The sequence below is a fragment of the Peromyscus maniculatus genome, chromosome 2 (genome assembly GCF_049852395.1).
Source record: "Peromyscus maniculatus bairdii isolate BWxNUB_F1_BW_parent chromosome 2, HU_Pman_BW_mat_3.1, whole genome shotgun sequence".
Classification (NCBI taxonomy): domain Eukaryota; kingdom Metazoa; phylum Chordata; class Mammalia; order Rodentia; family Cricetidae; genus Peromyscus; species Peromyscus maniculatus.
In genome coordinates this window covers 61,999,125-62,024,092 of record NC_134853.1, presented here as the reverse complement: position 1 = coordinate 62,024,092, position 24,968 = coordinate 61,999,125, and the positions used below count along the sequence as shown (strand labels likewise).

The 24,968-nt window shown below is 36.9% G+C and overlaps 1 protein-coding gene across 5 annotated transcripts in view; it reads left to right on the top strand.

Annotated features, from left to right (window-relative positions):
• Positions 1-24,968, top strand: part of Lingo2 (leucine rich repeat and Ig domain containing 2) — a 1,165,708-nt gene that overhangs the window by 185,620 nt on the left and 955,120 nt on the right. For 3 of the 5 annotated variants that reach the window (XM_015994223.3, XM_042270975.2, XM_042270976.2), the window contains exon 2: positions 20,698-20,792. The exons of the other annotated variants lie outside the window; for them this stretch is intronic. The gene's annotated coding sequence lies outside the window, so the exon portion shown is untranslated. The remainder of the gene's footprint in view (positions 1-20,697; positions 20,793-24,968) is intronic. 5 annotated transcript variants of the gene reach the window in all.

Sequence of the window (24,968 nt, the reverse complement as noted above, 5' to 3'; positions counted from 1 at the left end):
CATTGGCCTGGCATTGAGATTTTTTTTTGAACCCCATCTGCCATTTATTTAAGTTTGAGGATATTTGGTCATTCAAAACATCACAAATAATCTTCTTGTCACAGTAACTGTGAAGATTAATATATAGTACATGCAGGGGGCTACTGACTGGAATGCTACTTTCTATCTCTAACCTTTATCTGTCTGGGAAGATAAAATTCTCCTGCCCACCTAACAAAGTCCATGTGTTGATAATATTAGTTAAATGGGCTGAATCAATTTTAAAACATCTGACCCAGGGGATAAGAATGGTGCTGGTGATCAGGTTGGGATCCTCCAGCCCTGTGCTATATAGTCCTGGGCCAGCCACAGAGCTTTCCTTCCTCAGCTGCTTCTTGGCCCTTCCCTACTACTAACTTCTAATTCTTGTTTTTCATGATCGGGTAATTTTATTTGACATCTTAACTTTACAGGTAAGAACATTCCTTAGCAACTATAGCGGAAATTCCTTTTTATTCTCAGCTTCTGTATCAAGAGGCCAAAAGCACATTACTGGTCAAGCAGCTCTGGGCAGGTTTTATAACAATGACAGAAAGGAGCTACCCTTCAATCCACAGATGACTTAAGCCACCATTTCTTGGGGATTGAATTCCTGTAGACACCCAGTGGATTAGACTTCATGTACACATGTCCTTTGGGGTTTTTCTTTCCTTTTTTTTTTTTTTTTTTTTGGTTTTTTGAAACAGGGTTTCTCTTTGTGTTTTGGTGCCTGTCCTAGATCTCCTTCTTTAGACTAGGCTGGCCTTGAACTCACAGAGATGTGCCTGGCTCTGCCTCCCGAATGCTGGGATTAAAGGCATGTGCCACCACAGCCCGGCATTTTGGGGCTTTTCAATGCTTGTGTCAAACAAATATGCCACTTAAAGAAAAACACACTTCAAATTTCCCCCTGCAATCCTGAGAAGAAATGTAGGCCTCCAAATTATTCTGATAAATATATTTGTTTCTATTTTCTAGTATTTTTCCATAGTCACTATTTAATCAAGAGAGTAACCATCGCTTCCATTTTGCATGAAAACTTCATAAAGTTTAAAGACATTTTAAGATGAAAAATTAATAAAATGGGTCCCAAAGTATTACATTTGCTCATTAATTAATTCAGCTAACTAAATTAAACAGGTTAATTTATGTGTATATCATTCATTACTTAACTCCCTTTAAGTGACATTTGTACATTTGGCAGGGGGTAATACTATAGTAGTAATACTAAAACAATTTATTTATAGAGCTTATGTTGCCACCAAGTCATGTTCTGAACATGAAGTCTGAGTACCAAGACTTACCATAGGCAGGGATGAGAATGCGGTGGCCCTTTTACTGGAGTGTGCTCTGAGATTTTCTGTCCTACTGATGTTTCCTCATAGTAAAGTCTCACTATCAGAATACTTGAAAGATGGCCAAAAGAATCTCATCAATTATATTTGATGTTCTTATTATTTGCATTTGATCAAGAGTATTCATAATACTTTTTATGTATAAATTTATTGTTCACTTTCCTTGTATCTGAGGCAAAGACTCTTTATCTTTGAACTTTTTATCTTTATTTTCATTTTCAAATAAAATCTGAAAGCAACCTATCATTATTAGGTTCATGCACATCCTGAATACTCTTAAATATTTTTGTACACAAATGGTAATTTAGTTCTAATAAAGATGTTGTAAATGTCTTGGTTTACTTTTTAAAAATTGTACATTCTTTTTAAAAAATTGTACATTCTTCTTTATAAATGTTGGTAGCAGCTGAATGTCTTGCAACTGTACTGGAAATATTTTTTTTCTAGATGAGATGCTTCCTACCTCTATACCTATAAAAAATAAAATAAAATAAAAGTGGATTCCAATTACTGTATTTTTTTCAAAGGAACATAGAAATATTTTTGAGCTACAATCTTTCCTCTGAAAATCTAAGATCTGCTTGTAGACCCTGGAGTAATGCAGACTGAACCACACAAGCTTTTTTCTCTTGGTCCAGTCATGTAATACCTGCTTTGTTTATGTTCATAAAAGTGATAATGATCCCTCTTAATAAGGCTTGGTGAAAATTGTGTGACATTACAGATGTGGAGTAAGCAACAGATCTCCTGGCTGCTAGTGTCACACAAATATAACATGCTGTCACTTAAACAGGAAATTTGTCATTTTCTTTCATTAGTATACTGAGCCACACTGATACATCAGTCAACAGTTTTATATTGCTAGGTCAGTGATCTAAATTTAAACAAAAAAATCAAGTGCTTTATATCTGCATATATACTAAAATGTCCTCAATAGTTTAGAATTGATGTTATTCTCAAATGATGCTACATAAAATCTTTTGATATGAAATATCCACATATAATGTAAATTTATCTTGTGTATTTGGAAATGGAAGTTTTTGTTTCTCCTGTTTCCTATGAGTAATTTCCTTAATCCTAAATTTACCAGAGTCCATTTTCTTTCTTGTAACACCAATTAGCAGCAGTGCTGACTTATCTGGAGAAGAGACTGTTGTGATAGAGGTAAAGTTTAGGGCAAACAGCCTACTACCTAGTAAATATTAGCTCATAGTTTAACTGAGATTTTAAAAGAAATGTTTTTACATAAACAGCTCCCACGTTATCTTCAGCCTGTGTTTGATAAGCTGTGCACCCATCTCTTGAACTCAGTGGATTTAGGGAAAGTCTTTTCCCTAATGAACTCTATTTTTTTTCCTTAAAGCATGTCACTATCCTAATGAGCTTGGAAAAGAGACTCCAAAGTGGCATCAAAAGTTATGGTAGGGAGAGCAGCCCTCTTGGAGGAAGTCAGAAGTAGTGTTAAGTCTTCCCCAGCTCCTGCTTTGATCCTGCTGGTTTATAGAACAAAACAGACTTCTATAGCTGTTAGTCTATTAGCACTCCCTGGAGAGAGAGATTGATCCAGAGTATGAGCACTATATAGGAAAGCCAAGCACTGAGAACGAAGTATCTCTTGAGGTTCAGGGGAGGATTTTCATGATGCCATTGATTTCTCCACCTGGGATGATGACTGGAGTCTGGATAAATAGCAGAGAGCTTTCTATGTTGTTGTTTATAGCTCCAACTTCCAGACTTTTCATTACAGAAAGCCTGTTTCCTCTCTGGCCTGTTTAGCACTGAGATGATAAATAGCTCCTGGGGTTTAGAGGAGGTTCTGGGATTATAAATTGTGATTTAAGCATGTCTCTTATCTTCTCCTGAGCCCAAAGGAAATAATACCGGTTATTTCTTTGATCCACTTATTTCTTTTTAATAAACATGCAAAAATATAATCAGGCTATCTTTTTATGGATTACTTTCCAGGTGTTCACTGGCTATGAAGTCCTCAACCAAATAGATCACAAACATATAAATTGCTAATCACACCAGGAGTTAAGGCTGGCCTTAGGTCTTTATTGATCTCCTGGGAGCAGGGAATCCATGGCCGTGTGCCAGAAAGTGGGTGTGAGGAAGGGGAAACACACTTGGGCACCGGGAGATGCTTTGTTCCAGTCTTCCGTAGACTGGACTAAGGCTCCAGACAGTGTGATTGTTAGTTTGTATTGCCTTCTAGGGAATTAATAATCACCAGGTTATCTGAGACCTGACAGTAGAGCTTTACACTTGCACTATTAGCAGTGTCTGAATGCTTCCAAGCCAAAGATCTGAGTGAACATTCTCTTTTTGTCACATTTTCTGATCTCAGTGTTTGCTATTCCTTAACCACAGATGACCACTTCTTCTGTCTTGATGAACCTGGAGACTGGTAATGATTGACACTTAGTGAATATTAAATGAAGGTTGCTAAGGCATTAACTAATGCATTAATTCATTTCAATTATTCAACTTTTTCTAAAAATATGGACTATTTTGATTATTCAGCAAGTATTATTTTACATGAAAATGTCGCTACAACACTAAATACAGATGTGATGTTCTTGGAACTATTTAGAAGACATAACTACATAAATATCTTTGTAAACTATTTTTCTATTTACAAATGTAATATATGCAGATACTATAAAATAAAATATCATAAAATTATTTTTAAAGATAATTATGCTTTTTATCTCTACCACTCATAAATTAGCACAACTAAAATTTTGAGATGTTTCTCTCACTCTGCCTCTCTCTCTCCTTTCTTTTCTTACCACACCATGCTCTTTCTCACACTCTCCCTCTTTCTTAAATGCATATATACATACATAGACACCTGCATATACAATCATGTAATAGAAATCCCTAAGTGATGAAGTTACCATAATCTATTTTAGCCACTCACTTGAGCATTTAATCTGGTTCTAATCTTTTCTCATTTATAATTAAAAGTATATTTGCTTTTAATCAAGGTCTATGCATAATAAATTGTTTCACTAATGTAGAAATTGTGTGTACGCAATGTGAGAAAACACCTGCTACTTTTCAGTCTGGGTACTAAGAAAAACTAATGTATTTATGCTTAAAACCATAATATCAGCATTAAAGGTTTAGAGTGCAATTGTTACAAACAAAATTTAGCACTAACACTATCCTAGGAGGAATATTTCTTTTATGATCTTAGAGAGGTATACTCTATTTACTCACATGGTTATGGCACTCACATAACTATAGCTTTTACAACTTGGTATATATTAAAGTCTGAACCCTTAACATATACAACATTTTTTATGTTTAGTTGGCATTTATTCTTTCTTCTGGGTCTTGAGAATTGCTGTAAGGCTGGAGCTCCTGGAGCAGAGTCACAGTAATTTTATTGTTATTCACAATTAGAAATGGATGGCTAGAGCCGACTAACTGAATCTTGGAAATCACTGTTGGGGTGAGGGATGGAGTTAAGGGCAGAAGAGGAAAAGTAAGAGCAAGAGGAGAACACAGGTGTAAAAAATTGAAAATTTTAATTCCTTGATTTTTCAGCCATTTTGACTTCAACTTCAGGCATATGCTTTTCTTATCTTTGCTTTTCTCATTTGGTTATTTATTCATCTTCTACTCTTAAATTATTCCTGTCCTTCTGCTCTCATCTAATTGCACTGCTGGGCTAGTCTAATGTACCAAGACCTCACGCCATCCTGGTTCTCAATTCAGTTCATATCTTTCCCAAATCTTTTATCTACTATATTCTTCAGCAAAGACAAGACACGTCTTAATATAATCGAAGGAACCTTGTTTACTTACTATTTTCTAATGGTGACACTGTTTTGTCTTTTTTGTTGTTATTGCTTTTCTCTTTGTTCTCCATCTCAATGGTTTGAATTACATTGTCATTTCAGTGTTTTTCATGATAGGATAAGTTCAGCAAACCTTGATGGCATGGCTTTGCTTTCAAGGACTCCAAGGCCTTATGAGTTGGTTGTATGAGTAAGTCGAGGAGTGGGCAGTATGAGTAAGGGATAGGCAGTATGATGGGCAGTTCCTCCAGCATTGGGTTACAGGTGGTGGAAGCTGCCAACTCCACAAGTGTCATCACTAAGGCCTCTGCTGGGCTAAGCACTGGCTGCCACCAGTCTATGCTCCTTCTCCTTAAGTGTTGATTCTGATTTCACCTACAGATAATCATTACTATGAGTACCCTCTTGGCTGGATTTTCTTCCTTGGATATCACTATTACTAGGCAAATATGCTTTCTCCCATTCTTTCCAAGATGAGTATTTTTTTCCTCTTCTTCCTCCTCCTCACCTTCTTTCTCCTGTTCCCTCCCTCCCCCCTCCTCTCTCTTCTTGATCTTTGCAATATATGCTCTCAGCATTTATTTTTCCCAAAGATTGGAGCACAAACAGCATGTTAAGGGTCCTTATTTTACTGAACAGAAGTAAGATGCCAGTTACTAGAGAGTCATATAGCCTATTTCAAACTCAGTATAAATGTTTTCTTCATTCAGGAAAGACTATGGGCATGTCATAAAGGAATTTTAGGAATTTATCTTCATGAGATCATCCTAGGATTCCTATTTTGGTCCTACAAACTCCTTTTGCTCTCATTGCCTGAAGTTATTTATTGTTTTCTTATTGACCATTTGGTTGGATTGTTAGCTCATAACAATTTGATTAGTCATAGCAGAGTCAACATTAGATATTGTCTAGATTTTCCTTAACTAAACTTGTATCATTGGAAGACTGTATCACCATAAGGTTTAGATGCATCCCTAGCTCACAGAATACCTGTAATTAAAACTCATCAAGTTAACAATGATGAGAATTTAGATGGTTTATTACTCAAGCCTTACAATATGGTCATGAATTTTCTACTGTGGTTTGGGGACACTTATTCCGCAAAGGTTCAAATGTTGAAACCTTGATACTAAGAGGGAGGTGATGTTGAGATAATGGGACCATAAGAGATGGGTCCATGGAGAGAAGTTTGGTCAAGGTAGCTTTAGTGGGGAGTTATATTAACGCTAGTGGAACTTCAGTTCATTTGTAGCTGTTCCCTGGCTTCCTAATTCGAGATGTGTTCTCTACTGTTGTATGTGCTCCCACAGTAGTTACATAATCCTTGAAAAGGTCTCATCTGGGCAAAGCTGATGCTTGGGCTGTTCCTTAGACTCTCCAGAACTGTGAGCTAAATCAGACTCTTCTATCCACAATGTTTCTTGAGCACAGAGAGTTTGTTGTGCCATCAGAACTGGACTCATACAGCTACTCTGGCTGCATAGCGTAAGAGCTAATTACTAATGGATAGCATGACTACAGATTTGGATTCAGGAATTAGACAAATGGAAATATGATCATATGACCTAGTATTTAAAAGCTATGTGATTTTGAGGAAGTTAATCTACTGTGAGTTTTTAATTAACAAAATGGAGATGATAATAGTACCAGCCTCCTTGTTTTCCTGTTGGCATGATCTACAGCATTTGACTGCTTGGAAATGATCATTTGTGGTGAGTAGAAGTCCTGGGATAGAATGCTCATGGAATTTATTTTCTACAAAATATTAAAATATTTCAGTCACATTTATTTCTCCATATTTAACTATTTTATAATCATCTGAGTTTCCTCACAAAAAATGATATTGAAAGATCAAAGCATCCAAGGGGAAATGTTTCTCGTTCTAAAAACTGAAACAACTAAAAAAATAATACTGAAACAACTGTTCTCCTATGAAATCAAAGTTTATATACCCCAGATTGAGGATGGAGAGAGCCCTATGTGTGGACTTTATTACTGCCACCTGGAGCTGCAAAGCCTCACCTGAAAGGGACAGATGACAGGCAAGCAAGAATCATAAAGTTTAGGGGAATCTGGGGGACACTGAACTAAAAGGGTGGATGTATCCATAAAATAAAGTCTTAATGTTTATTCCAGTCATTGGATTTTTGCTCTGGTTCTCCTCCAAAGCAAACCTCCCTGTTTCTGCCAAATTTCACATGTGTAAGTCTGCACGTTGCAATTTGGCATTGAATTGTCTGAGGAGCAGATATTTAACTCCTATCATCTCCCTTTACTTTTTTTTTTTTTGGTCTTTTCAAGTGAAAATTTCCCCCTCAGACTCATTGACCTAAAATGAAGTGTTCTTAAGTAAATAGTCCAAGGACTGTTTCACATGCATAGTGCACAGTATGCTTATTATATTTAGAGTAAGTCGTAAGCCCTTCTCTGTGTTCCCCAGCTGCCATGCTCCTGAATACTCAGTCTAAACACCTGGATTATAGAGGCACATGGAGCTATTTTAGGGTCAATTCCCTGTTCTATCACTTTGTGTTGCTATATTCCACAGATCTTCTGCTTGAAATCACAGAATCCTGGAGTCACGGAGTTTCAGGTAGCAAGGTCAGCAAAGTCAGCATCTCACAAACTCTGTCTTCATAAGGGAACATCTGAGGAAAAGCAGCCATGCTTCTGTGGTCAAACAAGTTTGTTAAAATGTTTTTCTTGTCAGAATCTTTACAATGTACAAACACAGAGAGAAAGTGGGGAGATGTGGTCAGACAGAGGAGGAGGAGAGAATATGGGAATAAGAGAAGGTGTTCATAGCCTAAATAGCACCTCACAGGACTGACTCTATGGTCTGTACATGTGTTATCATCTTCTGGTTCACAGGCATCAGTCACATAACTTAGGGAATACGCAGAGGGTCCTGCTTCACTTTCTACATCCAGAAACAGTATCACTGTAATTACAATAAACCATCACTTTAATAAATTACAGTGTTTAGTTATGATTTTGGAAAGTTACTGGATCTAGAGCAGAGTCAACTTGTCTTCCTGCCCCACCTTGCAGTAGCCAGAGCAAAGACTGCCCTCCACACAGCTCAGCTTCCCACTTTTCTTCCCAGTGCTGCACTCAGCCTCCTGGAGCTCGGGCTGTTGCCCACAGTACTCAGAGCTGAGCTGGCTTTTGTTTCCAGAAGAGTCTATAATTTCAATTTCCATCTGATATTCTCACATAAAAATCTTGATGTAGTCATCAATCACCACGTTCACGTCATTCTATAGGACCAGAGGTGGGGGCACAGTGGTGATTGCTTGACAAAGGGGGTTCATTGTCTTTAATTGCTGCTTTTCAGATTATTTACCAATGGTGGATATGATACGATGTCTCTTCTTGTACTTAATGATGAAAATGTGACTATTAAGAAGTGAGTTTGTGATTTTTATGTTTAAATGCAAAGTAGAGCTTTACTAAGTCTTCACTGAAAAATCTAGACATAGGTACTGGAGAGATGGCTCTGCAGTCATGGCTATGCTTGCAAAGGACCTGAGTTTAGTTCCCAGTTTTCACAGGGTAGCTTGAACCCATTTGTTATTCTAGTACCAGAGGATCCGACCTTCTCATATCTAAAGACACTAGGCATCCATGTAGTACATATAACCATATAACTACATTCTGGCAGACCATCAATTGACATAAAGTAAAATTAATCTAAACACAATCTAGACATACCTACTATATGTCAGTGAACCATTAGTAGTTCATATTGGGAAAGAAAAATGCCTTACACATGTCAATGACAAGAGATTATGTCTTTTTAGAGGGAGTTGCTTTGACTTTTCCATAAGACTAGCTTGAGTGATAAGGGGCAAAATAAAAGCAATGACAACGACTCTTACATTTTTGTAGACAGGCATGATGCCCAGGGCCAGCTCTCCCTACAACACACCAAACCATTCTTCCAGCTACAGGTCAAGAAGCCTGCTTTCTTCCACTGCAGGGCTTCCCTCACTTCCTTCACCAACAATCAGTGCTGCTTTTAGTTCTCACTATGAAGAAGGGCAAGCACTTCATGTCCTGCACTGAAGGACACATACGCATGTATCCAAAATACACCACAAAGAGACATAATGATCTTGGCGTCGGTGATTATGTGACAACAATCTCAAAGCAAAGGTGTTCACCTTTATCCTTCTCAGTCTTACTCTTCCTGTCTGATGTTGCTTTCTCTTGCTCCTCTGATACCCCAACCATTTTCTCTCTCACTGTCACCCTGTCTCTGTCTGTCTATTTTGCCTGGTTGACTTTCTGTGCCTTCTTTCTCCCTCCTCTCACTTTTTCTTCTTTCTCTCCATAATGTTTTTCTCTTAATCTTCCTTTGCTTCAGACTGTGTCTTCTGTGTGTTTCTTGGTCTCTTTCTTCTGTAACTTTCTCCCCTTTGCCTATCCTGTGCCACTTCTCTCAAATTAGTTTCTGTTAGAGCTAGTCAGCAGTCCTTACATCCTTCGGTGTAGGTATGCCATTATACAAATGAAAGGAAGTTGTAGATCACAGATGAACAGACTTTTCCTTTAGCCTAACTCCCGTTATTTTAATCTTAGTCTAAACCTATTATATTACCACGAAGGCATATCTGAACCTTCATCTACAGAAGGCTGCCTGTTTTTAAACTCCTGCAAGCATTTTATCCACTGATTTCTTCATTAGATCACTATTTGCGATTTGTTCTCAAAATTCTAGTCCTCGAACTATGGTGGTTTCCATAGTTGTTTGAGCGTCTGTTAGGTGAAAATATTTTCAAAGTAAAATGATGCCGTTTACATTTTAGTTCTATTGAATATTTCTCTCACAGCATAAAGGTAAAAGATAAATTTATCTTTCAAGTTGGTAGTGACAGACTAACAAGTCACCGTGTTATTCACCCTTATTTATTTGGAGTGAATAAACAGAACATCCAGTTCCGTTAGTGGTGTCCTTGATGAAGTAGCAGAGATGACTTTATAGCTTGTCCTTGGTGGAAATCTTAATATTCTTTGTGATGAAATGTGAAGTATGCATGAAGCACTCTAGCTATAAACTGAAGGAGGCTGTTGTCATGGACAAAAAAAAGCTTATGTGATTGAGTTGCAAACTGAAATAAACACTCTTCATTGTTAAGTTTTAATATAAAAGTTAGACTGACATTCATGCAAAAGTTATGCAGTTCTCATCTTTGGGGATACAGAACCAAGGAAAGTGACTACTTTGTTATATTTGCTAGTTATCTAGGTGAATATTTAAGTAAATCAGAACCTTGAAAGTCTTTGGGGTTCTCTTATAACCTTGACATTATATCAAAAAGGAACAATCATCTGATGACATTTGGTGATATTATTGGCAAGGGTCACTTTGGTAGTCCATGTTGGATATTTTTGAGGGTGTGCATAATTATCATATGGCGCTTTCAACCAGATGGCTGGTGTTTGAGGACCAAGTTTGTATTTTTACAAGGTCCACTAACAAGACCAGAGGGATTTAATAAAACAGTCTGGAAGTTGTTCATTGTGCTTTAATGTTTAACAACGCAATTAAACTTTGAGAAACCTCTAGTCCTGGAAGGTCATTATAAAATCAAAAGAAAAATAAAACAGCTAAAAAACACTTGGAATGTCTCTGTCTTTAGTATGTCTATATCAGCCTGGATTTTTCTTCATATGCTTAACCAAAGTATATCACACAGACTAAATGTAGATGAAGGTGGATGTCTTCTATTAGATAAGACTTTTATTAGATGAGAATGTACAAAACAGTGTAGAACAGTTCCAAACTCTTCACAAACTTTTTTGGTTTGAAAAACCTAACTATCATCCTTCTATGGATGATAATGTGAGTTATAGATTTTCCATATTCTGTATTTATGGCTATTTTTATACCAAAATACATTGATTTGTAAGTATTAACCATAAAGAAATTTAACATTATTGACAGCATATATAGATGTTGTGAGTTTGTAAATATGTAAATATTCAATACTTTGAATCATATTTTGTTTAAAATTTGGATTACTTATGTATTTCTAAACTTTTCTCAGGTTTGAAAAGTTTAAGAGCATTAAGTTTGCAAATATTTCTGTTATGGCAACTTTCAAATTGCTTAATGTTTGAATGATAACTTATTGATACATAATGAAAATATCTTAAGTTTCTAATTCTGAATTCCATACATGACAAAAATTAATTACTATGATTTGAATACACTGATGGTCTTTAGTCTCCTATAATTTTGAAAAGTCAAGTTGGATTCTATTTCCCAAGAGTTTGAGAGCTAATGTCCTCCAACTTCCTCTATCCTCACAGCCAGGTATATTACTTAAGGATCATAAAGAGATTTGATTTAGTTGTCTCAAACCACACTTAGGTCCTATAGTTTCTAACTCCTACCTGGTGACTCACTTTTTTAAGAGTCATCATTATGACTAAATATAAGATATCCCATGGAGATACTGGAGAAGTTTGTTATACTAGTTCATTTTGAATATTTATTCCTTTCTAGCCATTGGCATGCATATACATTTTACATACATCTTAATTTTCTTCTTTAAAGAAGGTGAAATTGAACCAACTATCTGCAATTTATTATGACATAACAAACCAGTCCAAAGCGCAGTGACCTGAACCCCAATTCCCTTGTTTCTCGTTTCGTGGTAAGCATTTTGGGCTCAGCTCTTCAGCACATCTGCTGATCCCTCCTTTGGGGTTATGCAGCTGTGGTCATCTGACAGTTCACCTGGGTCTGAATGGTCTAAAATGCTAATACCCATGCGTTCCTGCCAGGTATACAGAATGTCACTACACCTTAGGGTGGCTTCTTCTAAAAAAAAAAGTCTCTTAAATTTACTAACCCTTATGAGTTAATAAAATATTGCAAATAAAATAACTACCACACCCAAAAGTTAACCAGACCCATGGTCTATGCATCTCAACAAACTCCTGTAAATTAGGAATGGCCATTCTGAAGTTGCAGTGCTTCACATGGGATTTTACTTTGACTGTTTAAAATATTTTCATGCTCTTGCCCACCACCAAAACCGAAACTCCATGGGAGAATTAGGGCTAGGAAAACAGTTTAGCTTTATGTTCTGTTTCCAAACTCCCATCTATTACCTTCATTCTACTGACAGTGAAAAGAGTTCCAAGAGAAAAAGTACAGAATACATGGCTTTCTGTGCACTAGAAGCTGCATTATTCTAGTGTTCTAAATCCACTGGCAAACCACTGATGAAGCTGATCTGTGTTTAAAAGATGGAGAAATTGTATATGTGCATGTGTGTGTATGCTGTGTTTTCTGGCTTTAAAATTATATTCATGTAGCTGTTAAATTGAGAACTTGTTCATTTAGATTTGATTTTCATTACCATAAAACCTTCTTCCAAAGTTTAGAAAACAAGAATTATTCTCCTTATATTTTAATTTTATCACTGATTATATTTTTAGAAATGATTTTTTTTTCTTTTTGCCTTGAGACAACATGGTATAGGTTTTCTTGTGATATTTCTATAAATACTGAGTTTTGGTTGATCCTTTCCTACAGCCTCCTGTCTTCCTTCTCTCTACCCCCATTTCCTGTTTATGTTTTTTAATCCCTAGCATTCCCACTTACACACTCATATTTTGTGTGTTTTTTTATCCTCATTCTTCTCACTCTCTTAAAACTTTATTCCCTATTTCATAGGATCTTTCTAATTATGTGTTACCTACACATATATTCCTTTGTGGTCTAAAGAGAAAGGTATGATTGATTACCTTGATGTCCTGGATAGATGTCAGAAGTGATTGCAGCCATTTTGTAAGTTGTGTATCATGACATCAATAGGTTCATTTCATATGTGAGGAAACTAAGAAAAATAACTACAAATAGCTGGAAAGAGACATTTCTGTCTGTTCAAACACATACTCTCAGTCACTGAGATGTTTAGAGAAACACTGGTCCTGTTATTAAAACACAAAAGTAAGGTCCAGTGAGTCTTTGGCTTCGGTCTGCTTTCCTTTCCACATTGTGATTCTCCCTGCCCACCTCAATGCTCACACAATTCTCTGAGGTGTGTTTAAGAAGAGAATGCTGGAGTGGAATGCATGTTTTACAGCCTTGCAAAACACATCATGGATTCCAGAGGATAAAGCACTTGACATCCTAGAGGGAGAGAAGGAGGAATATCCCTCCACAGCACTCTGTCAATAAAGAGCTCAGCTTGCCACTGACGAACTCTATACTTACCATATGACATGCAATTTAGCTTTAATTTCAGTCCTCTCCCATTAAATTGATCTGATGTAGTCTACACCTTCAAATTTTAGTAATAAAGGAATGGAATAATATATAAAAAGTGAGCACACATTGCAACAATACAATAAATTTGATCACTCATTTATTAATGAAATAATTATAAACATCCATCTGTTTCATTGGATATCCTGAAGATTACCCAAAAAAATCAGTGGAGAAGTATATAAAAAGTATTAAATTCTTCATATGCCCTTACCTAGTCTTTTTGCCCTCAAACTCAAATTTAAATACAGATACTTTAAAGGGTTCAGTCAGGGAAAATTAAGTGAGATGTGCTATTTTACTGTGTAAATTTTAATAGGAATCGTGGGCTTTAGTGCAATTGGAGAACTGAAAAGAAAAGCAGGCCTCAGAGACTATACAGCATGGTGGAATGGGTATGCCCTTCTCCTGTGTGGACTGAGAATGAGTGAGCCCTGGGAACTTGAAAGAGGAACCCCTCAGGACTCTGGTACAGTTACTGGAGAGGAAATTATGCAGTCAGTCAAGTGGTCACAGGAGCTCAAACAGAGTTGAACCCCAAGAAAAGCCAGGAAGGGACAGAAGACCTATAGGATACTTTTGGTAGCACAGAGTGAGCAACTTCTAAAGGGCTTAAAAAGTGAGTTCAGCTCTGAGGGTGAAGGGTGGTTGTAGAAGAAATGCAGACATCCACAAGCAGCCAGGAACCAGCACTTCTCCTTAGTCTCCCTTTTATGCTGCCTAATATGGAACTCTAAAGGAAGCCAGCTGGCAAAGGAGAAGCAAGGTGTGCAGAATCTCAATGCCACAGTCTCAAAGCAGGATGTGGAGCTAGGGTTTGTGGCTTGAAGACAGCTTAAAAAAACACAAAATCTTAAGTGGCCTTTCCTGAAAGGGAAATTCAACCAACCTTGTTTGTTCACATTCTGTAACTAGGTTTCATCTATCAAGTATGTTTGATATGTCAATATTATCTAAAAGACCTTGTGGGCTATTTTTTTTGTATTTAATTTTTGAGAAGAGAGACCCTTTATGCCATCTAATGCAATTATAACTTGTTCATTTTGTTCTGTTTCTTTTGCAGAAACAGACATCCAGGAAGGCACAAACATAGTGTTTAGTATTTCATTACTGTGACTTGCATAATCAGGATTTTATTTAATTATTTCTAAGGAGTCTCTATTTTAATAAAACTAAAATAGCTATTAAAGGGTATAGACCTAGGTTGATCAATAACAGTGACTTCATTGACTTTTATAAGATTACACTGTAATTTTGAACAATAACTTGATTTTTTTTGTGTGTTTGGATCTGTCTGTACATGTGAGTAAGCTTGTGTGTGCAGCAGGGTAGAAGGTGGGCGAGGGAGGAAACAAAGAGAAAGAGTTGGATTGATATTGACAGATAGTCTGAAAATGAGAACTGACAAATTGGGCAACAAAGAGTAATCCCTGGTAAATTTACCGATAGTGTCTCTACTTAGGAACAGGATGTTTATCTGTAGGATAACTTATTTCTCATAATTATCAAACTGATTGACAAAATAACTAGAAGTGCTAGATTGCTGTGTTATTGGTGGCTTTTGTTTCTTTGATTTCTTTTATCAAAAATAGAAGTTCTGGGTTTTTGTTTGTTTATTTTAATTAAGAGATTTTCTATTCATTTTACATACCAATCACAGATCCCTCTCTCCTCCCTCTTCCCACCCCCAGCCTTCTCCCCCAAGCCCCCCCATTCCTACCTCCTCCAAGGCAAGGTCTCCCACAGGGAGTCAGCAGAGCCTGGTACATTCAGTAGAGGCAGGTCCAAGCCCTACCCCCCTGCATCAAAGCTGTGCTAGGTGTCCCACCATAGGCAGTAGGCTTCAAAAAGCCAGATCATGCACCAGGGATGGATCCTGTTCCTACTGCCAGGGGACCCCCTTAAGCAGATCAAGCTACACAACTGTCTTACATATGGGGGCCTAGTCCAGTCCTGTGGAGGCTCCACAGCTGTTGGTCTATAGTTCATGAGTTCCCATTAGTTTGTTTTGGTTGTCTCTGTAGGTTTCCCCATCATGATCTTGATGCCCCTTGTTCCCAGAATCCCTCTTCTCTCTTTTTGACTGGACTCCTGGAGCTCAGCCTGGTGCTTGACTAGGGATCTCTACATCTGCTTCTGTCAGTTACTGGATGAATGCTCTGTAATGACAGTTCTGTTTTGTTTTGTTTTCTTTTTCACATAACATATCCTGATTTAGTTTTCCCCTCCATCTGCTCCTCTCAGTTCCTCCCCACCTCCCTGCCAATCCATATCCACCCTTTTCTGTCTTTCGTTAGAAAACAAATAGGCTCCTATGGGATAATAATAAAAATTAAAATTATTAAAATAGAACATAAGAAGGTAAAACAAAACTAACACATCAGAAATGGACAAAACAAATAGAAGGAAAAGAATTCAAGAGAAGGAATAAGAAACAGAGATCCCCTTATTAGCACATGCAGGAATCCCATAAAAATACTGTACTAGAAGCCATAATATATAGACAATGGATCTGTCAGGTAAAAAGATATATATGGTAAAATTAAAAATAAATAAATAAATAAATAAATAAATAAATAAATAAATAAATAAATAAATAAGCAGAAGTGCCCTCACATGGCATTATAAGACAAGGGACATCCAAAAATGCTGTTGAGTTCATTTTCTGTTGGCCTTCTAATGCTGGACTTGCAGCCTACCCTTAAGAGTAGTTTGTTCACCACTCAGACTCCCTTGGAGAAAATTAAATTTTCTTTTGCAAGTGGTTATCATTTGGAGATGACTTCTGGTTTAGAGCTGGGGGCATGTGTCCACTTCTCCATGCAGTTCCAGGCCCCCAACTGGTGCATACCTGTGCAGGTTCTGTGAGAGTTGTGTCAATCTCTGTGAGCTCACATGTGCAACAATCATGTTAAAATTTATGTGGCCTTGTTTTCTTGATATTTCACCCACTCTTTCTCTTACACTCCCTCCACCTCTTCCTTCATAGGGTTCCCTGAGCCAGAGTGGAGGGATTTGTTGGAGGCATCCCATTTAGGGCTGAGTGTTCCAATGTCTCTCATTCTCTCCTTAATTTCTGACTGGTAGTCTCTGTATTTCATCTGTTACAGAAGTAGGTTCTATAGTGATGGCTGAGCAGACACTGATCGATGAGTATAGCAGATTGCTATTGAGAGTCATTTGGTTGCCCCTCTCCTCCCACTGCTTGTTTTTATTTTTAGAACAGTGGTCTTTTTTTTTTAACCTTAGGTCTTTGAACTATCTAATCTCAGGATATTAGTCACTCAAGCAGTGTTGGGTATGGGTTGCATCTCATGGAGAAGCCTTCAGGCAAATCAGGTATTGGTTAGTTTTTATCAGAAGATTTGTGCCACCAATGCACTAGCATGCCTTTCAGACAGGACACTATTGTAGATCAAAGAGTTCGTGACTGGTTTGATACTTATGTTTCTCCTTTGGTATCTTACAGAGTACTTTTCTGTACCAAAGATACTAGTACATAGAGATGAAGGCTCTATGTAGGTCCCAGCTTGATTTCTCCATGCTCAATGAGTTGTGTAGGTGTTGTCTTTAGCAATGGTGCCTTGGTGTCAGTTTCTGGAGAGCAACCCATAGTCTTGGCAATACACTGGTTGATTGGAGGTTGCGATAGGACCCATGGGATCCATTTGGCCAACAACTCAATTAGATGTAACCTAATCCAGGTACTGGAAGTTTCCTTTGTTGACAAGAAATGGGCAATTGGGGCTTTGTCTCCTCTTTTTTTGTGTGTGATTTCTTTTAGATGTCCTTCATATGTGTATATATTTTAGGAAGCTTCCCCTGTATTAGATTTCCCCACTACTCCTCAGTTTTAACTCTCTCTCCCCATATTCTGTAATGTGTTGCTGAAGTTTTCCTGTGTCCCACCTGGCCCATGGTCAGGACAAATCTCTCTCATCTGCCAGTCCTACAGCTGCTTGGAACCAAGTAAACACACAGAGGCTTATATTAATTAAAACTGCTTGGCCATTAGTTCTGGTCTACCACTGACTAGCTCTTACATTTAAACTAATCCATAATTCTTATTTATGTTTAGCCACATGGCTTAGTACCTTTTCTCAGTTCTGCCTTCACATCTTGCTTCCTCCATGCCTGGCTGGCAACTCCAGACTCAGCCTTCCTCTTCCCAGAATTCTCCTCTCTTCTTATCCCGCCTATACTATAATTCCTACTTGGCTACTGGCTAGTCAGCATTTCGTTTATCAACCAAATCAGTGCAACACACATTCTCAGTATACAGAAAGACATCCCCAGCAGTGATGTGCCCCTCTCCCCTCTGCCTCCTCCCTTGATCTTTCCCTTCCAGTCTCCCACACTCTCCCTCCATAAGTATCTATTCTATTTCCCTTTCCAAATGAGATCTACCTGTCCCCAAGACACTCACTCTACCTAACCTTTGTGGTTCTACAGGTTGTAGCTTGATTATCATGGATGTAAGAGCTAATATGTACTCAGGATGATTTTTCTTTATAGTTCTAACCATTTGCTTGAAATTTTCATTTTTTTAAAAATTGCTGAGTAATACTCCACTGTGTAAACATACTACATTTTCCTTATTCATTCACCAATTGAGTGGCATCTAGGTTGTTTTTGATTTCTGAGTATTATGAATAGAGCAACAATGAACATGGTTAAACAAGTGTCCCTCTGGTAGGATAAGATACTTTAGGTATATGGCCAAGAGTAGTACAGTTGTATTTTGAGGTAGATAGATTCCCACCTTCCTGAAGAAGTACCACACTGATTTGCATAATGGCTGTACAAGTTCACACTCCTACCAGCAATGGATGAGTGTTCCTCTTGCTTCAGATCCTTACCAGCATTCGATGCTCCTTGTTTTATTGATCTTAGCCATTCTAACAGGTATAAGATGAAATCTCAAAGTTTTGATTTGTGTATTCTTGTGGCTAAGGAAGTTGAACATTTCTTAAATGTTTCTTAGCCATTTGAGTTTCCTCTTTGAAAATTCTCTATTTAGGTCTATACTCTACTTTTAATTGGGTTAATTGTTGTCTTAATATTTAATTTTGGTTTGAAGTCTATTTTGTTAGATATTAAAATGGCTATACCAGCTTGCTTCTTAGTTCCATTTGCTTGGAATATCTTTTCTCATCTTTTTACCCTGAGGTGATATCTATCATAGATTATAAAGTGTGTTTCTTGATTGCAGCAGAAAGGTGATGTGTTTTCATATCCATTCTGTTAGTCTGTCTCTTTTAAATGGGGAATTGAAATCATCGATATTGAGAGACATAAATGAGTTTTGTGTTGCTTACTGCTACTTTGTTGATGGTGGTGATGGTGTGTGTGTGTGTGTGTGTGTGTTTGTGTGTGTGTGTGTGTGTGTGTGTATTTTTCTTCCTTAGATTTGCTTGTCTGGGGTTATTTATTACTTGTGTTTTCTTGGGGGGGGGTTAATCTCCTTTGGTTGGATTTTTTTCTTCTAGCCCCTTCAGTAGGGCTGGGTTTGTGGTTAGGCATTGCTTAAAATTGTTTTTATCATAGAATATCTTATTTTCTCCATCTATTGAGATTGAAAGTTTTGCTGGATAGTCTGGACTGGCATCTATGGTCTCTGAGAGTCTGTAGAATATTTTTCCATGCTCTTCTAGCTTTTGATGTCTCCCTTTTTTAAAAGGCAAGTGTTATTCTGATAGGTCTGCCTGTATATGTCAGTTAGTTTTTTTTTTCCTTTGCAACTTTTAATATTCTTTCCTTGTTCTGTATGTTTAGTGTCTTGATTATTATGTGTAAAGGGTAATTTATTTTCTGATATACTCTACTTGGTGGTTTTTTATGATCCCTATATCTTGATGTGCATCATCTTCTTCAGATTAGGGAAATTTTCTTCTGTGATTTTTTTAAACTATTTTCTGTGCTCTGAGAACAATTTCAAAATATGGTCATGGTTATTATTGATTATGTTTTTACAGTGGGGTCTAGAAATCTGGGTTTGAGCTGATTGCAATTCTAGGTATGAGTATCTATTCTTTGTTGAGTAAGTGTTTTGTTCCTCAATTTCTGTTGCAATCTATGGTTCTTAAGTGAGTGTGGTCTCTGTGTTTGGAATGGTAGGATATTTTTCTGAGAAACTGAAATGTGTGACCAGTGGGGGTTCCAGGTAAAATGTGTTTCTAGATATTAGAAGCTGACTCTTAGAAATGGTAATGAGATAGGCTGGATCCACAGGAGAGAGGAGAACAGGGCTTTCCACCAGCATCTGTTTAATCTCCTGGGAATTGGGGCAGAGAGTGAGGAGAGGCCACAACAGGTGGTCTATTACAGAGCTGGGCTTGAGACCGGAGAATTGGATATGGAAGAGAGGAAAGATAGTGAAGATCTGAAGCTTGCCTCCATGTTTCACTGGCCTCATTGCTTGGCTGGTAGGTTCCTAGAGAAAGCCTGCTGCAGTTTGGGGCTGAGATAAAAGAATAAGTGGGAATGGAATTTGGAGGGAAAGATTTGTGTGATCTGGAGATGTGGCAGGGATGAAGAGAGGCTGCCTGCAGCAGGTAGTCTGTTACAGAGCTTGGGATAAAACTTAGAGATTGGATTTGGAGGAATGAAAGGAGAGGTGAAATCAGCAGTTAGCCTACCTGCTTCCCTGACTTAAGTTTATAGGTGTTTTCAATTTGTCTTTTAGAAAGACATCTCTAGATCTCTTCAAATAACAAATGGTAGGATCAGGGAAAGCTGCTTTTTGGTAGAGACCTTGTCTGGCATGCTTAAAACCCTGAGTGAACTCTCTAACATGTTCTGGGGAAAAAGAAGATGAGGATATATTTAAGCTACAATTTTTTTCTAATAGTAGTTATAAATCATAATTTGATCTCTCTAATACTTCATGTTATCAGTTATATGCTATTGCTGGTATTTAGAACATTTTGTTTCAAATTAATTTTAATCAAAATTCTTTGATGTGAAAATCATCTTACATTCTAGTTATTTTCCTAATGCTTATAAAATATATATTGATTTACAAAAACACATCTGATGAAATTATTTATGAGAAAATGTAAGCAATAGTGTCATTGGGGAACAATACATTAGTTTGACTCGTGCAATTACAGTCTGGAAATACACATGTAATTTCTTATTTCAGAATTTAATCAAAAGTAGTCAGATAATAATTGTTGGGCAAAGTAAGTTTTTTTGCTTGTTCCCAAATTTTTTGTTTCATTTTTAGGATATACTGAGGATGGTTTCAAGATGTAGAATCTGTGTATGTGAAGTATCCCAAATGAAGTGGAAGAATCTGTGTTGACAATACTTCTTGTTGTGGTAAGAAGAAACAGTTCTAATGTATTGGATCTTGGAAAGAAAATGGCAAGCATAAAATGTGTGCATGTCTCTGTGTGTAATATATGTGGCAGCTTATGAGTTGACCATGAAATAAAATAGTGACTCTAACTAAATCTGTAAGTTTCAGAATCTAAATCCTGCTTATTGACTGGTACATGCTAGAGAACTCAATATGTTTCAACTCTGTGTATTATTGGTGTCAGTACTGTTATCACAACAGCTCTAAAAGGCAGATTTTATCAAATCCAGAGCATAGAAGTGAAAACAGAAATTTGAGCAAACTGAGACCCACCTTGCTGTTACTTGATGGCAGGAATGACTACACTGACTACTGATGTGTTGTCTCAAGCCTTGTGATGGGTGAGGAGGGAAAACTTTAGATTTAAGGCAAGACCCTAAAGTTTTAATGCACGACTTAGAAAAGATGCACATTTGACTTATCTCAATAGAGAACATGTGATTTTCACTTATATATCATTATTCTTGAATTCATATTTCTTTAAGTATTCAACTACTGATATAAGTTCATACATGAGAACGTTTGGGTGGTGTAAAAACAATTGATATTTGATAAATAAATGGCAGTTGTCTCACTTATGACCAAGGATAAGGTTTAATGGAACTAGTTCTAATCAGCCTTTATGGGTAACTGGTATGCAGTCTTGAAAAAGTAACTTAAAATGTTCCAATTTCCTTTGTTAATATATGTGTGATAAGGTATTGAAAAGACTCCACTGAAGTAAGAGATAGTATGTGCAAAGCACCTGCCATTCTGCCCAGTATACTACAATCCTCAAGTTATAGAAGTCCCACCAATGTCATTATGATGAAGCACTATTAAAATATAGTCAGTGCTTCTTTGTATTTCTACCAGTGAAGATGTATGACTGAAGAAATACAAAATAAAAATAGGTGAGTAAAGATTATCTCCATTAAGCATTATGAAAACTTAGTCTACAATATGCCTTACTTACCTGGAAAAGCAATTTTCAGATTGAAGATTGAATCCTGTGAAATATCAGTACATTTTAGCAACATTAATTTGTAAACAAAAGAACCCAAATCCCTTTGTTCTTTATATTCAACAGTAATGTTGGAAATACTTGGTCTGCCTATCTTACCTGAATTTTTTTTAAATGAACTCATCTATCCTAGTGATTGCTATCTTGATAGCCACTGTGTCCCTGTGAGTTGGATAAGCTTGGGTTGTTCAAATATGATCCCTCGGGAACCTGTTGAGCATTCTCTTGGAAACAGTCATACTTTCAGAATCTGGCCTCAATTCTGGTAATAATTAGCAATATATCTATGGGAATAGACATCTTGCCTATACCCAAAGATTACATTTTTCCATTCTGTGTTGTGCACAGTAGGTGGGGTAGACTCGTTCAATGTAAAATCAAGAGGAAGAGCTTTCAATAATCCCCAACTTCCAGTGTGTTGTCACCTTTTCTGTGGATGAGAAAAACCTTACACAACCAATGAACACAGTGCAGATATTAAGATAGCAGCTCTCATATTAATAGAGAATGGCTTTCCTCAGAGGATAATAGGAAGGGAAATGAGGGCCTTCCTAAAGCTGTCTTCACTTGTATTCATCCCGAGACTACTCTTAAAGCTGGCTATGCACTTCAGATACTATATTACATTTCAATTCATGACTGTTGAATTTGCACAGAATCTTCTAACTAAAGATTTCCAGATTCCTACATTAAGTCTAGGTTTGCCTTAATTCAAATAGTAGTTGTTTTATATGAATAGAATTCTCCATGGTGAAGGCCATGTATTTTTCCCTTTGCCTTTTTCTGTGATAAATCTGTGTTTGCTTCTTGTCCTATTAAATTTAAACTAGTAATAAAGTTGCTTATTTTAGTACCAGTGCCAGACCCATAATACAATGAGGATCGGAAGAGTTCCATTGCCTACAAGCAAGGCCATAGGGACAGTACAAATCACCTGCTTCTTGAATCACTGCCAATAATCTAAAATGGTAGTTGCCCTTCAAGATCTACTCATACACTTAATAACAGGTGAATCAGTTCAATATCCTATAAAGAACTTATTAGAATCTTCCGCAATAATGACAAAAGTTTGGCATGACTCAGGAAGTTATCAGAGGGATATAAAGGAGAGCTTCATCTCGGCAGAAAAACAAAAACTTGAACTAAGAAAATAATCATTTCAAAGATGTATTACTCGGCCAAGGACAATAGATTTTACCTTAGATTTGTTCCTAGCATCTATGTCTTATATATGCATCTTTAGGCCAATGACTCTCATTCTCAGGTTTTAAAATGTTTAGAATCTTCTGAAAATCTTGTATATTATTCCCATGATGAAGATGCTGCTCTTGAGGATATGCTTGATAGACTAGACTACTTCCAGTAATCTACATGTCAAACACAATCATTCAAATTAGCAAGAAGTATCTTGCACACTCCACTAACTGAGACTCAATATTTCCCTGCAATGTAGTTTTAAGTTTTATAATCTGATTTAGGAGTGTTGCTGTTGGAGTTCAAACTGAAAAACTTTTCTAAGTAAGCATTAGGACATATAGCTAAGAAACTAATGGGTTTTAATAATGATTCTCTACACTTATTTCATAGTTGAATAGCTTCATTTTTCCATGTGCATATAAAACCTTGATAAAGCAAATTTAAAACTGCAGACCATGTTCTTAACAATAGCAGTTATGGTTTGGCTAATGTTAATTGAAATTCTTCTAGTGAGCAGTTGCTTTCATACATGTAATAATGTGTCAAATCTCCCCCCCCCCACCCCGCTACCCCCATTTTATAGGTTAATAAAGTTTATCAGTAGGAGATAACAGGCTCAAGTTTTGGAGTTAGCACACGATGGGGCTAGGTCTGAATTTTGGCACCAGGAGAATGCGCATCTGCTACAGCTGCTGCTAATCCTAGGATAATTCAGTTTTATAGCCGTGAAGAGTTTGTTTCATGGCAGACAGCATAAGCACATATACACATAAGCAGGAACAATTGGCCTGTATTTGTTTTATTTAAGCTCCCTAACACTGAATTCACCATCACTTGCTAGGTTAGGCTTTGAAAAGCATATGTAGAGTGAGCCTATTCATCTGTTTATAAAACTACCCCGAAAGAAACTTTATGAAAAGAAAAATGTCTAGGTATCTACACATTTTCCTAACCATTGACCTTGTTTATTTTCACCAATTTTGTTGACTTTTTTTGAACATCATCTCTCAGATAAATCAACTGTCAGAGATTAAGCTAATCCAGTATTTAGTCAAGCAACTTCCTTTTAATAGCAACATGAATTCATTCATTCTCTGTGTCTGGCAACCCCATCCTCTCTGTCTCTCCATGGATACCCACACACACATCTGACTGACCCATCTTTTTCCAGAGTAATATATGAATTTCTTGCTTCTTTCCAATTTCCTTTCTCATGCATTTAACTCTGTTTTTCACTCCTGCCACATTTCCCAGGGTATGCCACCCTGGGAGATAAAAACCTCAAGAGAATGAGAAAAAAGATAAATCGACAGGAATGTATAGCTCCCAAAGGCATAGTTTTAGGAGGAGCAAACACTAGGGATTAGGAAGAAATGAATCAGAGAATGCCATATTTCTTAGACATGGAAAATTTATGGCGATTCTACTCCCTGTGTCTACCTTTCAGCTATTTAAGATTTTTTTCTCAAATACTCACTACCCTGTAAGATGGTAGATTCAAAAATCTATATGACTCAGGTTTTAAGTGACATAGAGTTAAAGCATATATGAGGTATAATAAAGCTAAAATTATATCTTTGGAAATATACCAGCATGCAAAATTCATTTTTCATGTCATCTTTAAAACTTGTATATATACTATGCAGTGTTTAAAATCATTTGAAAGAAAAATGTAAGATCTACATTAAGGTATGATTCTCTCTTTAGGTAGCTGCTGAAGGAGATCACAGGAATGTATTATGAAAATTTTGTTATAATCATGTTTTCTGACACCCCAGATTATACCTTTTCAGGATCATTATTGACATTGATTATTTGCATAATCGTAATTAGTGCCAACCCTTTGAAGATAAATACCACCCAAAGTAATTTTCAATATGATTATTCTACTGCTGATTTTTCTGCTAATCTTAATGAAGAAATTGATAGGTGATAC